Here is a 10444-nt window from a genome sequence, read left to right as displayed (position 1 = left end):
GGTAATATATAATCCAAAATAACACACACAATATACCTATAACACAAAAGGTGTCAGAAAGAGAAGAGGAAAACAGGCACATTCATATACTAAATGTACATAACTTTTCCATAATGGGCAGTCAGAACAGCTGATAAAGGAATCCATTCTATCAGGGGGGAGAAGCCCTACGGCATTTGGTTTCAAGTAGATTAACAGTGACCACTGTCTCAGCTCTTCCTCTAATACCGCCTGATGGACTGATAGCTGATTTATTTATTTGGTTATTTATATTCTGCTTTTCACCCTAGTGTTGAACCAAAGCAGGTTATGACATCATTCTTCCCTTCTCCACTGTATCCTCAATAACCCTGTGAGGTAGGTTAGGTTGAGTGAGACAGGCTGGCCCAAGATCACCCAGCAAAGCTGGTATAGCAGGAGGGAATTTGAACCTGGGTATCCCAGATCTTAGACAGGCACTCCAACCACTGCATGATGCTGGTTCTCATGGAAAATGCCAATGCTGATGGAAGACTATGGCTTCCTGTTTTGTATGTTATACCCTATGTTGTCAGATCAGGGATACAGGGATATGTGAACGAGTCAAATGTGTAATTTCTTCAATTTATATTCTCAAGCTCATAAGTTTGATCTCTACTTTGAATCATTGAATGTCTCTGTTATTCTTGCAAGATCAATATTTATAGAATTATAAATTCAGAAAGGCTGAGCATGCTGGTATTTACAGTTTCAGTTTTTTGCATTCTGATATGCAAATTGTCACATGAACAAAAGGAAAATAACTGGCGGAATGGGGGGGGGCACAAGGTAGCCAACCACTTAAATATACAGTGATTTCAAAGTGAGAGAAATAGGTATTTGCCCTCCTTTTGAAATCAATGGAATTTAAAATGTTTAGCTTTGGCTGGATAACATCTATATATGTAGAGAGTGGTATTTATAATATCTTCCATAAACAAATGGTTTGTAAAGCAGACAGGCCCATTTTGCTGTTAAATTAATATTATTAATATTACTGTAATCTCAATTAAATAACAGACCAAAGGAATCAGTATCATATTTGGACTTGTATCTCAGCTGAGAAGTATAAATCCTGATCTTAATTCAAATCATTTTAGATTCACACCAGCACTACAAGGTATAATTGCCCCATATCTGTTATAAGTGGTAAAGCTTCTTACCTCTTGAAAGACTGTCCCCCCTCAAAAAAAAACCCTCTGATGTGTCAAAACAAGGTCCCTCTTCCTCCAGCTAGCTCAAGATGTTCAGCCTTTTACTTTGCTTTGTGGAATCTCCTGTTCTTGAAGATTCTGTGCACAGCCTGTCTACAGACCCATCAATCAGTGATCAGTTATCAGTTCCAGCTGAGTGCTTACTTAAAATAAGTGAATCCTGTAACAATAACCTCAGTCACTACAACACATTCAAGAGTTGACTATTTACATCACTACTGACAAAAAGAGAAAGCTGGTGTCCAAATTCTATTGTAGTGGCTGACAGTGCAACTATTCAAACACATTGAAGTCAATGGGCTTAGCAAGGTATAACTCTGTTCAGCATTGTGCTGTGCATTTTTTTAATTTTTTTTTTGTATTTTGTATGTGTGTGTGTGTGTGCGTGTACCTGGAAGTCATGATTGACTTCTGGTGATCTTTACTGGGGCCTGGATGTTCAGAGAGAGATGGTTCTATTGCCTGCCTCTGCGTCTCACCCTTGGAGATCTCCCATCCAAGTACTTGCCCCAGGGCTGACCCTGCTTGAGATCATGTTTGCCTGGGCTATCCAGGTCAGGGTCGTGCTGTGAATTTCTGAAGCAGGAATTGTTCTAGATATGTTGGAGGTAGAGCAAAGAGAAGAACGAAGATGGTCAAGCCCCAGATTGCAGAAGAGACTGCATTTATTGTGGATGAAGTTAGCAACATAATAGAAGAGGCTGTATTTTTGATTAAACAGTTTAAAATTAAAAAAGAGGCTATAGAAGGCACAACAGGAGGCAACGTATATTTACACAGCAAAGTTAACCAATGGACTACTGGTGTTAGAACAAACTAGGAGTCCAGTAGCACCTTCAATACCAACAAAGTTTTATTCAGAATATAAGCTTTCATATGCATGCATACGTCATCAGAAAATGGAATGGGATACAGTGAACAGAGCTACGTATAGCTGGTGGGCAATGGTTAAGAATGCAAAGTGGTACAACGTTAGAATCCAATGGCAAAATAGTGAAATTAACAAATTGAAAGAACATTTGGTCTGGATAGCATTTGTGTGGGGAAAAAAACAATAAAACAGTAACATGTCAAAATGGGAGAATGAGGCAATAAATGTTGTCTGTTCATTGCTCTATTGCTAGCAAGTCTAGGTTAAACTGAGGACATGTATTTCTCAGAGGTGTGGTGCTTCAAAGAGCCGCAGTAGATCTAGATGATGACGATGGTGTCTACATCCGCTATCGCACCGATGGCAGCCTGTTCAACCTGAGGCGACTAAAGGCCCACTCCAAGACAATGGAAAAACTCATCCGAGAGCTACTGTTTGCTGATGATGCTGCACTCGTCTCCCACTCGGTATCAGCTCTGCAGCATATGACGTCCTGCTTTGCAGAGGCTACCAAGCTATTCAGCCTAGAAGTTAGTCTGAAGAAGACAGAAGTTCTCCACCAGCCTGCACCCCAGGAAGATTATCACCCTCCCTGCATCACTGTGGGTGAATCAGTTCTGAAGACAGTCCAGCAGTTCAGCTACCTGGGGTGCATCATCTCCTCAGATGCTAAGATCGACAAGTAGATCGACAACAGGCTGGCAAAGGCAAACCGTGCCTTTGGCCGACTGCACAAAAGAGTGTGGAGCAACAAGCATCTGAAAAAAGGCACAAAGATCAATGTTTACAAAGCGGTTGTGATGACAACCCTCATCTACAGCTCCGAATCGTGGGTTTTATACCGTCATCACCTGCGACTCCTTGAGCGCTTTCATCAGCGCTGCCTTCACACCATCCTCAACATCCACTGGAGTGACTTTGTGACCAACACTGAAGTTCTCAAGCGGGCAGAGGTTACCAGCATCGAGGCACTGCTGCTGAAGACGCAGCTGCGCTGGGCAGGGCATATTTCTAGGATGGAAAACCACCGCCTTCCCAAGATTGCCCTGTATGGCGAACTCTCCACCGGCCATCGAAATAGAGGGGCACCAAAGAAGAGGTGCAAGGACTCCTTGAAGAAATCCCTTGGCACCTGTCGCATCAACCATCACCAGTGGTCTGACCTAGCCTCAGATCACAAAGCATGGAGGCACACCATCCACCAGGCTGTCTCTTCTTTTGAGAACGCACGCATAGCTGGTCTTGAGGACAAAAGGAGATTGAGGAAGAATCGGACTGCTACAGCACCAACCCTAAATCAGACTTTTCCCTGCAGCCACTGTGGCCGGACCTGCCTGTGCCGCATTGGTCTTGTCAGCCACCAGCGAGCCTGCAGCAGACGTGGACTATTTCACCCTTCTTAAATCTTCGTTCGCAAAGCCAAGCCGAGAGGGTGCTGTAGAGCTAAGTCAGCTAACAAAGCTGGGGAAACCTTTTAAGTATGTTGTGACATGTGTGATTATGTAAAAGAATGTTGCTGGACTTCAAACAGCAAGGTCTTGTTTCTGGGACAACTTTGCTGATGGAACCCCCACAGTGAGATGGGACAACAAGACTATGTACTGTATTGCCAGTACCTTTGGACTTGCAATATGATTGCCTTGGAATTCTTCAGCCTATCTCATCACTTCCATTTCATAGTTTACTAAAACTGAATTCACTGAACAACTTTGTGTTTAAAGAACTTTTCCTTCCTATGAGAGAATGGGAGAGCAAGTTTTACATGATTACACAAACGTATCATTCCTTATCAATGCATTCTCTGACTTAACACTTTAAGGACTCTTTCTCAATATGCGAATTAGCTGAAGCCTGCTGCAGCTCTATCTAGTTCGAAGATGTAATTTTTCAGGTTTTTGGTTATTAAATTATTGAAGTTCTGGGGGGAAAAAAGGCAGGAATTGTTCTCAGATTCAAACGTATTAGCATTAGCTTTCTAGACAGTCCCCCCCACCTCAGCTTATGTGATATAGAAATGACTTGAAATTCTTACATGGAGTCCCAGTTCCAGAAAAGCCAGTAGTCACTCCTTACTTCTGATTTCAACAGAGCCAACATTTCTGACTGCATACAATTCAACATTTTGATCCTGTATATTCACTAGGAAATACATTATGTAAAACAGGCCTATTGTTAATCCATGGAACAAGAAGCATTGCAGTTTTTATCCATGTAAATAATGAGATTAATCACTAGTATATATTGGCACTGTCGCTCTGATGATCCACTGCACTGATTGCCATGATGACAACAAGAGGTGAATCCCCAACTTTTCCTTAACCTTAGCAACTTTTCTAAGCGTCTTCTTTTCTACTGCAATTGCTGAAACTCTACCATGCAAGTAAGTTTACTTTACAATCTAACTGACTAATGGAATTCCTATCGTAAAACCAAACGGACTGCTCGAAAGGAGGGGGGGAGGATGATTTCTCCCTACCCCACAAGAGAGGCTTCCAAAAGGAGAGGAACAAACTGTTGAAAATTGGCATTCTTTTCTCTGGCGTTTTTAATTGGATTGAATACAGACATTCAAATCAATTTGGTTTATAATTAAATAAGCTACAATTGGAATATTAACATATTATAATACAGTCTGAATAAAAGCAGAATATTTTTCTAAGAGAATTTATCTGATGGGGGAGTGAAATTGATGCTGGAATGTAAGGAAAAAGCACATGGCAGGAGGAGAGCTGGAGGATAAACTACCTGGGACTCTGAGCTATTTATTGACTTTTGTTATTGGACTGAGTAATTCTGTGGAAAGATGATTTGGCAAAATGAAGTGGATGATAAAAAAATTTTTTTGCTACCATATTGTCTATAAAACACAGAATTGGTCTTTTAGTGGAGTTAATAGAAAAGCAGGTGGAAAACCTTCTTATGAAATACAGCAAAATTGAAAATCTACATGAGCAGGAATGTCGAGAGATCCCAGAGGTGTCAAATGAGTTGGGGAAAGTGAATAAACAGCACTCTGGAAATGTGCTGGATGAAATCAAGATGGAGACAACCTACGCAGTTTTAAAAGAAGAGCGGAAATCGCAACTTATTAAAGCTGTTGCAAGTGGGAGTGATAGTGTGTGGGCCTTATCGTCCCCAGCAGAACAGGTGAGTGTGTTGAGGGGAGAAGCTATATACTGCTTCAAAAGAAACAAAACTTGGAAAGACTTTAAAAAGAAGGGATTATAAACTGTGTCTTTATATTTGGTCACCAACGGTACAACGTAATGGAACTGATATGTTATTTTGAACTGGAAGCTGGAACTTTATAATCTGGAGGTTTTATACTTTATGATACAAATGGAGTAACCCAGTAGAGACTGTGTTGTAGAGATTGCATTATTTTCTCCTTAGGCAAAAATAAATATGTATGGGGGATGGGGTCGTTATGGTTAATCAAGCCTCCTCTTCTTCAAGTAATATGATAGTTGGAGATAGTGTCTTTAAAAGTTCTTAAATAATTCCTGAATAATTAATTAATAATTAACTTACACAAATAGTTGGTTATGTTTAACTCACATTAATGAAGAGAATGTAGATATTACATGATATCAAAGATCTGTTCCTGATCTCTAACTTTGGAATTGGTTTATATTCTCCCTAGGCAAAAATAAATATGTATGGGGGATGGGGTTGTTATGGTTTATCAAGCCTCCTCTTTTTTTTGAGATAGTCTCTCCAAAAGCTTCTAAATAATTTTTGAATAATTAATTAATAATTAACGTATACAAATAGTTGGTTATGTTCAACTCACATTAATGAAGATAATATAGGTATTATATGATATGATATCCAAGATCTGCTCTTGATCTCCAACGTTGGAATTGGTTTATATTGACATAGACAAAGTATTGTGCTCTTATTTTCAACTCCTGTTGGAAGCAAATAAGTTAGTTTTATAGATAAAGAGTGTATATTCATCTTACCTGTATATGCTCACTTCTAATATTTTTAAAACTATTCAGTTAGTTTAGTTCTCTTGTTTTTCTCTCTTTTTTTGATAAGTGATTTGATCCTTGTTGCATCAAAGATAAATAACTTAGATTTATACCATAGGTATTAGAATTGTATAAAAGTTTAAAAAGCTACAAAAGGACTGTATAATTTGATGGTAATATTTGGTTAACACTCAAAGACTTGCAGGTAGAAGAAATTTGGTATTTTTTATTTTTGTTGTAGAAATGTAACTGAAATATTTTCTGTTTTTCTCCTATTTCTCTGTTGTACTCCCCTTTTTTCTTTTTGTATTTCCCTACTATGTATTTTCTTCTACTTAAAACTAATAAAAATTTGTACTTGGCATGGAATTTTAAAAACCAACATATAATTTTATTCAGTTCTTTTTTTAATGGTCTGGGTATAAACAGCTGAATGGTTCTTCAGCAGTATGGGAAAAAGCAGGGCTTTTTTTGGAGTAGGAATGCACAGGAACGCAGTTTTGGCTGGCTTGGTGTCAGGGGTGTGTGGTCTAATATGCAAATGAGTTCCTATTGGGCTTTTTCTACAAGAAAAGCCCTGGCAAAAAATGGAGGGAAGTAGCCAAAAACAGGTTGTGAAGTCTGCCACTGAAGTCTCAGCCTTAAAGAACAACAGTAAAAATTCATACTGGATGAACACAAACTCTTGGGCTACTCTAAGGGAGCAGTCTTAAGAAGATCTTCTTGAAAGAAAGTCCCATGTTAGTCAGGGAGGCTTACTCCCCAAATAGGTATTCTTAGGACTGCAGCCTAAAGTACCTCTATAGACCTTGGCTTATTGATTTTATTACACTGGCTCTTTCACAACTTCTAGAGTAAGTTTTGCTGGAAATAAAAAAAATGACAAAATATTATTTATTTATTTGATGCATTTTTATCCTGCCCTTCCAGAAGCTCAGAATGGTGTGCATGGTTCATCGTCATGCTCCATTTTATTCTTACAACAACCATTTGTGTTGCATTAGGAGGATTACAGGGGGAAAAACAATTTAATTTTACAACTAGGATAATTCTATAGATATGATTAAGTCAAAGTAGCCACTTGCAGTAGTAAAGAAAACTTAGATAACTCCACAGTTTTTAGATGACTCTGCAGCTTTATTTATCTGATGTTCCACAAAAGTTGGTTAGGAAGAATAGTAGAAATATCAGTGGAAGTTGAGTCAGTGGAAGAAGTACTCTTATTTTTATTATCAATGGTCCTTGTTTGCTTTTTAAAAAAAGTTTGGTGCATGTCACTTTTTTGTGATTTATATGGCACAGGGATTTGATTCTTAACTGTCTACTAGTCAACTGAATGGCCATTTTCCTTACGCCAAAGTGAGTGTTTGCACTGCGTTTTGAAATCAACCTTTGCATCATAACATGGCATAACATTTAAGTGTCCAATTTTAATAAAGCTACATTTCCCATTCTTAGCTACTAAATATTTTTGTTTAAATTAGGGAGATGGCAACAGCTAAAAGTCTGGAAACAAAGTTGTCTGGACAGCTCACATATAATAAAATATTATTTATATTCCCCATAGGGTTTTCTGTTCATTGCCATGGTTCTCATTTTTATTACATATACTTTCATTGGCAAATGAAAGCTGGAGGCAGGGTGTGTATGTAGATGATAGCCATAGGGAAAATGGTTGGATTCTTTCTTCCAGTGCAGCAGATTCTACCTCTTCCTCACTTCAATCTTGAAAGAAAACCATCTAGTAATTTCTAATAATGGATTCCTCACATCACATCTAGATTGGCTCATCTGCCAAATTTTCCTGCACCGTCAAATTCTAAAAAGATCAAAAATTGTTTTGTTGTCTTGTTTTGTACCAAAGGTTTTTTAAAAAAAATTCTATTCATTTTTCTAGTCACTCATTTTTTATCCCATTGTACAAAAAATACAGTTGTGGAACATAGTGTCCAAAGACATGACGATGGAGTGTGCTATCCCATCCACTTTGTCTCCTTAATGGTGCATCAAGATTTCTCTCCCCCACCACAATTTAACTTCTCCTACTAAATCATTGTCAATATTGGTTTGATATTGGTTGTAAATATATCATATTGAAAGCTAAATACTGGTAGCTAAATGTATCATAATGCATCGTTGTAAGATCTCCAATACTTTCTGATAAATGGTTTTAGTCTCTTACCATAGCAGCAATGTATAAAAGAATAACATCTAAGTGCTAGAGTTTATCTTGAAGTTTAAGAGATTGGCTCTTATATGCTTTATAAAGAAAAACAAAGATTATACCTCTTCTCAAATAAATATGTTCAGAAAAAATGTCCTCTATCATTTCCTGAAAACCAAGTAATGAGATCTTTTGAAACTGTATTATTGGTAGAAGTAAAAAAGGAGGGGGAGGGGAGAATGTGTAAAATTTGTGAGTCCTTCAGGCTCTGTTCTTCCTGTACAATCAAAGGGAATCAGGGTAGAGGAGCAGGAGGAGGAGGAAGAGGTTGGGATTTATACCCCACCCTTCACTTGGAGTCTCAGAGAGGCTTACAATCTCCTTTTCCTTCCCCTCCCCACAACATACACCCTGTGAGGTGGTGTAGCTGAGAGAACTCTTTCAAGGACTGGTCTTGGAAGAACAGCTTTGAAAGAACTTGTGAATGACTCAAGGTGCATGTGGAGAAGTGGTGAATCAAATCCAGCTCTCTCAGAGTAGACTAACTCTCCCAGACTAACACACGCCTAACTACTACACCAAACTGGCTCTCTGCGTAGCTAGAGCACTGGGTAGATTGGAAATCCAGGCTCTAATCACCATTCAGAAATGAAGCTATTTGGTCAAGTCAATTTTTTTCTCACCCTGACTTTGCAAGGTTGTTGTGAATCTAAATGGTATATGTGTTTTTGCAGGAAGGGGATGGCAATTAAAGAACAAAGAACTGTCTTTGAGATGTGTACATTATATCTTTTTTGTGGGAACCTGAGGTTAGGTTGGCTAGGGACTGTGGGAGAGATTTTTCAGCCACTACTGCCAGATTGTGAAATTGTCTACCCCAGGAGATAAGATTGGTGTCACCCTTGCAGGTGTTCTGCAAAAACAAAAGACTTTTCTTTTCCAGAAGAGCATCAGTGTGAATTGTAATAGCATATAGTGCTTTTAAAAACAATGCCCATTAGCTTATTAATTGTTTTAGATGGTTTATGATGCTCTTATCTGAAATTATATTTTAACTTAGCCATCTCAAAGACCTATTGGGTGGAAAGACATGTTCTAAATAAGGAATGTTCTAAACAAACAGAACAGGGACTTCAAATAGTTTGCTTTCTTACATAGATGGTCACAGATGCTTCCAGCTGTCTCCTCCATATATTGTAGTATACCAAATATAGTACAACATATCATCATGAAAGATTCTGGACCATGGCTTATGCTTTCGAGATGGTGGTCTTCTATCGGGAGATGGTTTGCACCTTATGGCGGTAGGGAAAAGGATGTTTGGTAACAGCCTTGCTAACCTAATAAGGAGGGCTTAAAACTAAATTGTATAGGGGAGCAAGACAATAATTCAAACCCTCGTATGATGCCAGTAACTGGGGATAAGAACATTAAAGATTTGCAGAGAGTGGCTCATACATAGGTAATGTTAACTTGCAGGCTTGTACGGAAACCAAATCCTTGGGATGCATAAAACATGGATTCTGATGTCTCTACACTAATGCACAGCGTATGGGAAACAAACAGGAGAAACTGGAAGTCCTAATAAAGGAAGGAGACTATGACATAACAGGCCTTACTGAAACGTGGTGGGATGACACTCACAACTGGAATATTAGGAATCAGGGGTACAATTTATTTAAAAGGGACAAGCAAATGAGAAAGGGCAGAGGTGTAGCAGTATATGTGAAGGAGGTATATAGTTGTGAGGAAATATGTGAATTGGAGCATGGCAGCTCAGCTGAGAGTCTCTGGGTAAAAATAAAAGAAGTAAGAAACAACAGTGATATTATTGTGGGGGTCTGCAATAGACCACCAAGTCAGGCAGAAGATTTGGATGAGATAATTCTACAGCAGATTGTAAAGTTCTCCAAGAGAAGGGATACAGTGATCATGGGAGATTTCAATTACCCGGACATCTGTTGGAAGTCCAACTCTGCTAATAATGAAAAGTCAAATGGATTCCTGACTTGTCTTGCTGACAACTTCCTTTTCCAGAAAGTGAAGAAGGAAACAAGGGGATCTGTTATCTTGGATTTGATTCTCACCAACAAGGAAGAATTGATTGAAGAAGTGGAAATAGTGGGCACCCTGGGCAGTAGTGACCATGTGATTTTGAAATTTACAGTCTTAGGGAAGAGGAAAGCTATACATAGTCAGA

General features: G+C 38.7%; 1 pseudogene; it reads left to right on the top strand.

Moving 5' to 3' along the window:
- Nucleotides 1-1863: 1863 nt before the first annotated feature.
- LOC132569994 (dynein light chain Tctex-type 1-like) lies at nt 1864-3891 on the top strand (annotated as a pseudogene).
- Nucleotides 3892-10444: the final 6553 nt, after the last annotated feature.

Source organism: Heteronotia binoei, chromosome 4, assembly GCF_032191835.1.
Source record: "Heteronotia binoei isolate CCM8104 ecotype False Entrance Well chromosome 4, APGP_CSIRO_Hbin_v1, whole genome shotgun sequence".
In the NCBI taxonomy this organism is placed as follows: Eukaryota; Metazoa; Chordata; class Lepidosauria; order Squamata; family Gekkonidae; genus Heteronotia; species Heteronotia binoei.
The sequence above is the reverse complement of the archived record's forward strand: the minus strand, read 5'-3'. Positions and strand labels throughout refer to the sequence as shown.